Raw genomic sequence first — 7,225 nt, forward strand, 5'->3', positions numbered from 1 at the left:
TCCTCCACTCTCTCTGCCTGCCTCTCTGCCTACTTGTGATTTCTGTCTGTCTGTCAAATAAATAAATAAATAAATAAATAAATAAATAAATGAAGTCCAGTGAGGTAGACCGTACCTTGGCGGAGACAGGGACAGGTGAGACAGCGTGCCATCTGGGTAGGACCTTATATGCTCCATTCACTGCTTACTCCCATGCCACGTACAGCAGTGCCTGGCACCCAGTGGATGCATAGTCGTTACACAGTCACTAAGTGAACACGTGTGAATACCTGTTGCAGTTTAAATTGTGTCTTTTCCCACAATCCATGTATTGAGGTCCTACTCCCAAGTACCTCAGAGTGGGACCTTACATGGTGACAGGCTCTTTAGAAAGCTAATCAAGTTATAATGAGGTCATTAGGGTAGGCTTTAATCCAATACGACAATTTTGATTTTTTTTTAAAGGCAAATTAGGAGGAAAGATCAACACACAAGGAGAACACCATGTGTTGATGAAGGCAGAGATCAAGGTGATGTTGCTACGAGCCCAGGAAGAGCAAAAATTGCCAGCCAGCCACCAGAAGTTGGGCAAGAGACACGAACAGATTTTTCTGTCCGAGCTCTCAGAGGACAGGAGCCCAGCTGACATCGTCATCTCAGATTTGTAGCCTGCGGAAGTGTGAGACAATAGATTTCTGTTGTTTAAGTCACACGCTTGTCTAAGCCCTAGAAAACTAATATAATATCTTTCTGGTTAAGTCTTGAATATCCAAGTTATAGGCTGTCTTGATTTTAATCTTCTACCCTGACTGTGTGAGCCCTTCAGTTGTGCTTCTGTCATCATTTGACCACCTAACTACTCTGTAAAATAGTCAATAAACCTATGGGCTTTGTATTTCACATATCATAAAACTGCTCACAGTGCAAGTGCTCAAAAAAATGCTTCAATGTACACAAGCTATAAAAGTCTTGTCTCTTCTGGTAAGTGGCTTCCTCATAGGCTTGAAGATTAAATGACATGATTTTTGCAAGATACGTAGATGCCCAGAGAAAGTCCTCAGTAGATGAAATTTGCAAAGATAAATAGCTTAATTTAGTGTAAAAGAAATATGTGTTAAACTCAGTTGTTATGCATTTGAACTTCTACTAATGGTGTGACCTTGAGTTAGTTATCCAATCTGTCTGTGTTCTTGGAGAGGTTACATTTCCTTATGCTCTCTCGTAACGATTTTGTGAAAGGATGTAAAGATGATTGTGTTAATATATGAAAATCTCTTAGCGTAGTGATGATCACATAGCAAGAACTCCGTAAGAGATAGTCTTATTGTGACCCACTGAATATAAAAACACTGTGCTAGACACTGAGTAGGAGTTGGGAATATAAGAAGTTTCAAAAGTGAACAAGTCAGTTTTACTTCTTAGTAAACTCAAAAAAGTGTATGACACTATAATAGTTAGAAAATGTCAGCCACTGTAGCAAATAAACCACCCAATTTCCATGGCTTACCCCCATAGTAGTTTCTTTCCTACTCATGCAAATGTCCCAGGTGTCTGTTCTTGTTTGGCAGGTGTGTCTTTCCTTTAGGCAGCAATTCAGGGAAATAGACTCTGTCTGCCTGGGGCTCTGGGTTCCCTTGGGACCTAAGTGTCTTCTGCCTCCAGCCAGCAGAAAGGAAAAGGGAGAGAGTATGAGAGAGATTAGAGAAGCATAACTACTTTTCAAAAACCCAGGTCCAAAAGGGACCATCCCACTTCGGCTCATGTTTCATTGATGAAAATCATTTGACCTGGATGCAAAAAGTCTGGCCCAGAAGAACTCCCAACAGTAACTCATACTATGAAAGTGGGAGATGATTAGCTTTGCTTTATCTGTTACAGTTATATACCTAGATATATATCTGTGTATACACACACACACACACACACACACACACACACTCACACACAACGACAAAATGAAGAGAGCCCAGGAAGAAGAGGAAGTATAGAGTATACTCTGGGTGTCAAACCAGCCATTCTCAAGGCTCCAGATTAGAACTCTGGAGTTCTGAGCACTTTTTTTTTTTTTTTTTTTTTTCAGCATAACAGTATTCCTTGTTTTTGCACTACACCAAGTGCTCCATGCAATCTGTGCCCTCTCTAATACCCACCACCTGGTTCCCCCAACCTCCCACCCCCCACCACTTCAAACCTTTTAAACCCACTGTCTGCCATATAGTAAAGAGTAGAAACTCCTCCTTGGTGGCAGAGGCAGGAATGAAATAGGAGTGAGGGAAAATGCTATTAAACCCTGTTTCAGGAATCTGATTAATAATCTAGGATTCCAGAATTGCATTTTAATGCAAGAATTTAAGTTTATGGTTGAAGACTTTGGACACAGTTTTATTTCCACTCATCCCTGATAGTCTGAGGCTATAGATGAGATAAATACAATAACTCGGTTCAACCATTTTTCAGTAATACATATGAAACCCTGGACTGCATTGGGTCTGACCTTACGAGATATGAATGAATTTTCCGATTTTTGTTATTTTGCTTAATAAAAGATGAGTAAAACAAAGATAGCATTGAGTAGCAGCACTTAGCTTTTCAGATCTTTTCCCCAAACTAGCTAGGTCAGTAGCACTACTGTACAATTTTCTACTACACAATGAGAGTTTCCAAATTCCAATGCTGGGAATGCCATACATTGAGAGGCAATGTACAGTATATAGATATGGAAGAAATTTTCCAGGTTGTGAAAGCATTTTCAAAGAACTGATAAACCTAACCAAATGGCCAATGGCTGGTCTCAGGCTGGGGGGAAAAAAAAGGTATCCAAAGGGAAATGTGCACTGACTAGCATTAATTTATTTGGGAGCCAACTGTTCCATATTAAAGGCAGTCAACAGAAAATGCTTTCCTAGAGGACTTAAACAGGGTTGGATTCAATTTGAAAGTAATTCATTGTTTTAATTTCTTATTAAAATTATGTCCTTGTGTGGCGCCTGGGTGGCTCAGTGGGTTAAAGCCTCTACCTTTGGCTCAGGTCATGATCCCAGGGTCCTGGGATCGAGCCCTGCATTGGGCTCTCTGCCTGCCTCTCTGCCTACTTGTGATCTCTGTCTGTCAAATAAATAAATAAAATCTTTAAAAAAGAAAAATAAAAAAATAAAATAAAATTATGTCCTCGTAACAGAAGAGCAGAGTTTACTCTTATTTCACTAGTAAATTTTTAAAGTTACATAATTTAACAATGTAGAGTTGTTTCTCTTTAAATATCCATAATTAGTGATGAAATCCCAGTGTGGCATATACGTGCTATTTCCTCACTTGTATTCTTTAAGATGTTATTTTCTATGAATAATTATTTTTTTTAAAGTCTGTAATTTAATCTGCAAATACTAGGGCTGTGGGTCGAATGATACTGAAGGAACACATGAAATTTCTCTGTGCTGCTTTTGCTTTACAGAATATTTTCATATCTAATGGCAGGGTCTCCTTAAAATATTCAGTATTGATTGAAGTTCTAAAGCTATTTAAATATTCCATTAAAGTTCATCAAATAAAAATATGAGCACTGTAATTTAGTACAAAAAGGTAGCAACTAATACATAAAAATTGGCAAGTCAAAAATAATGACAGTGATGTGGTTGCTTATAGGAGATAATGTTTTAGAAGTTGCACCAAATAACTAGCTGTTTTATTTGCTAGGCCAAATGAGACAAATCCAATTTATCTAGTGCTGTTTGTCTCTTACAGCTAAAGACTTATACATTAAGTAAGGTATAGGTTTGGGCAATAAAGCAGGGGACTACCTACATGGGCTCAGACAGTTAGTGAAAGGCTACCATTTCCAAGGCAGGAAAAAGAAGACTTCTTACCAACAGGAAAAATCTACAAGATAATTTATAAATCACAAGGAAGAAAATTTAAGGTCTAAGAATGAATCCTCTGTCCAGCAGTAAAAGGCAAAACAAAACAAATGAAAGAGATTATCATAGTCAGGAGAGCTTTAACCAGTAATTTAACCAGTAATTTATCCCAAGAGCTCCAAATATTCGAAATATTTAGTTCCCAGGGACTAGAAACTAAAAGGAATAGAAAGAGGACTATAACAGGTTCATGGTCATCACACTTTGTAGTGCTGACTTTTCAAACTGCTTTAATTTTTTATTACAGAAAGGCTCAGTGGGAAGGGGATTGGTTGCTGAGTCTGGAGACATATAAGGCATGACTTTGGAAAAATCATTTATGCACCCTTGGCCTCTATTGCCCAAGAAGTAAAACAGAGGGTTTTAATGTTCAGTGACTCAAATCTTTAATTTGCTCCAGGATTCTGAGCCTCTGTATCATTCTGGTATTGGGGCTCCCAGTTCAATAACATAAAGAGGGAAAGGCACCTCTTTCAAGCTCCGGTTGGTCCAATAGGCTGAGCTTCCCCAGAGACTCCACATTTATGGTCCAGAAATGGAGAGAAGATGGCAAAATAATTACTGAAGCAGAACTTTTAAAAGAATATAATACCCCAGGGCGCCTGGGTGGCTCAGTGGGTTAAAGCCTCTGCCTTCGGCTCAGGTCATGATCCCAGGGTCCTGGGATCGAGCCCCGCATCGGGCTCTCTGCTCTGCGGGGAGCCTGCTTCCTCCTCTCTCTCTCTCTGCCTGCCTCTCTGCCTACTTGTGATCTCTCTCTGTCAAATAAATAAATAAAATCTTAAAAAAAAAAAAAAGAATATAATACCCCAAACTCGACTTCGAAGACAGAGCAGCAAGGTGATATTATTGTAAGTGATCCCTAGTTCCATATATCATTCTGTCGTTTAGATTCAAGAAAGACTCTTTAGATCCCAGCAAGAAAAATTAACCAAATTCTGAGAGAAACTATTCATTACTGAGGACAGAATTGAAGCTTTACAGAGCTGATTGATTGGCTTACCTGTCATCTCATTTACTTTTGTGCACATTCATAACATAACGGTTTTTCAACACATTGCTGGTGTGTAAGCCATTAGTTTTCAACTAAACCAGGAAACCTGTTTGAAAAATGAGTGTAAGAAGAAACATTTCAGATTATATCATTTTTTTCTTGCGCAGTAGAGTAATATGGCTTCATATTTACCAAACGCATTAACATGTCAGAGCCAAGAAAACTAACAAATTGTCATTTGACCCTAAATTCATCTTGAATGAAGGAATCCAAGTGGTCATAAATAAGCATTTTCCCAGGCTTTATTCCAAAATCAATAATGAAGTTTGAGATAAAGACTAAAACTACTAGATACCCTACCACCTACCTCAATTCAACATGTTTCAAGAGGCTGACATAAATAAATTGTATGAAAACTACACATCTGTAGTACTCATTGCCTCCACTGGAAGTCAGGCCATGTCCTTTTATGAGAGAGGTTTCACAGAGTTGAAACAAAATTCGCTAACGTGTCAGGGAGCTCAGCTTTTCCTCTCAAGCATGCCTGGTTGGCACTAAATTATTGGGTCCTTTGTCCCAACACAAGCATCCTTCATGACCACCATTCAGGCCTCAGAGCTGGTTTCCTTCCTGCAAAACGGTCTCGATATTCCTTTCCAGGAACTTCTCACATCAGGGAGTTGAAATCAGAATTAGAGTCTGGCCATTCCAGGTTAGCAACTTCCTCTTGCTCCCTAGAGAAAGGAGTAAAAGGTTACTGATAAATGCATGAAATTCATCATGAAAGTATATATGAATGGGTAGAAAATAATCTTCCTGTGTTCGCTTCAGCAGCACATATATTAAAAGTTCAACAATACAAAGATTTGCATGGTCCATACAAGAATGACCTGCAAATTCATGAAGCATTCCATATTTTGGGGTGGTACAGTCTTCCTTTATGGAATGAATAAGTCACAGAAATAAAAAGCACAACATAGGGAATATAGTCAATGATACTATAGTATCATTGTATGGTGAAAGATGGGAGCTACATTTGTGGTGAGGATAACATAACATATAGAGAAATTGAATCATTATATCATACACCTGAAACTAATGTAATGTGTGTCAACTATCCTCAAAAAGTTAAAAGAAAAGGAATCTTCTTAAATCCTCTCAATTTAGAACCCTCAATGGCTCTATGTTCTTACCCAGTCCTGCTCCTATGTAAATGAACCATAAGTAATTTAGAGCTCCATCCCTGAGAAGCTGCTGAGTCAAAAAGGACATATTTAAACTTCATTGCTCCAAATCCTTACCACCCCACCCCAACCCAACCCAACTGCTCCACTGACAGGGATACTGATTAGGTGAAACTATTGAGAGAGATTATATGGATATAATAACATTGATCTCAATGTCTAGATGAAATTTTAATCTCTCAAAAATATTTTCCACTCAGGCTAGAATATGCTAGATCTCAATGGATCTCAACTCTTCAAGTCAAAACAAAAACAAAATAACAATGTTTCATTCATTTATTGTCTTTTCCTATGTGGCAGTTAAAAAAAAAATGATGGGAAATTCTTTGACACTGCTCCCATGGAGGAGTCTGCTCCGCGTCCTCTCTCCTTGAATGTCGGTAAACCAGTGACTCACTTGTGACTGTACATGACACAGGTGACATCCAAGGCTAGATCAGAAAATATAGCACAGCTTCTGTCTTGTTCACAGGTACTCTCATACTTGGGGCTTAGAAATGCCATCTAAGGAGTTCTATTACCCTCAGAGCATTATGCTGGGGAGACCATGTGGAGTCACTTTAGCCAAGAGCCTAGGGGCGCTCAGCAAACAAGCCAGCAATTCACATGCACTTGAGTGAGCCATACTGGACATTATGCCCAGTTTGTCCTTCAGATGATAGCAGTCCCAGCAACAGCCAACTGCAACCATGTGAGACTCCCCAAGCAAGAATTGCCTAACTTGCAAAAAATTTTTGAACCAAAAGAAAATGGTTATTTTAATACAGAAAGTTTTGAGGTACTTTGCCACGTGGCATTGTAACCAGAAGACATTTTTTTCCCAAAAAGATTTAAGGCAATTTACAAAGGTAGAAAAACAATAGAATGGCATATATTAAAATTTATTTTCATCATACCATGCTTTACATTTTTGGATTTAATGTTCATATAACTTTTAGAAATACAAACAAATATTTTACTTGTCACTGGATATCAATAAAGTAATATATAGTATATAATGTAATTTACCAAGATGGACCTATTGTCTAATTTGTTTGCATATTTATTGGATGACAAATATAAGGATATATTCTTTTAAATTAAACTTTGATCTT

General features: G+C 38.2%; 1 non-coding gene across 1 annotated transcript; it reads left to right on the forward strand.

Annotated features, from left to right (window-relative positions):
- Positions 1-5,705: 5,705 nt before the first annotated feature.
- Positions 5,706-5,807, forward strand: LOC125099522 (U6 spliceosomal RNA). Its single transcript, XR_007127237.1, has one exon. It is a non-coding gene; the product is annotated as a U6 spliceosomal RNA (small nuclear RNA).
- The last annotated feature ends 1,418 nt before the right edge of the window (positions 5,808-7,225 follow it).

The sequence above is a fragment of the Lutra lutra genome, chromosome 4 (assembly GCF_902655055.1).
Source record: "Lutra lutra chromosome 4, mLutLut1.2, whole genome shotgun sequence".
Taxonomy (NCBI): domain Eukaryota; kingdom Metazoa; phylum Chordata; class Mammalia; order Carnivora; family Mustelidae; genus Lutra; species Lutra lutra.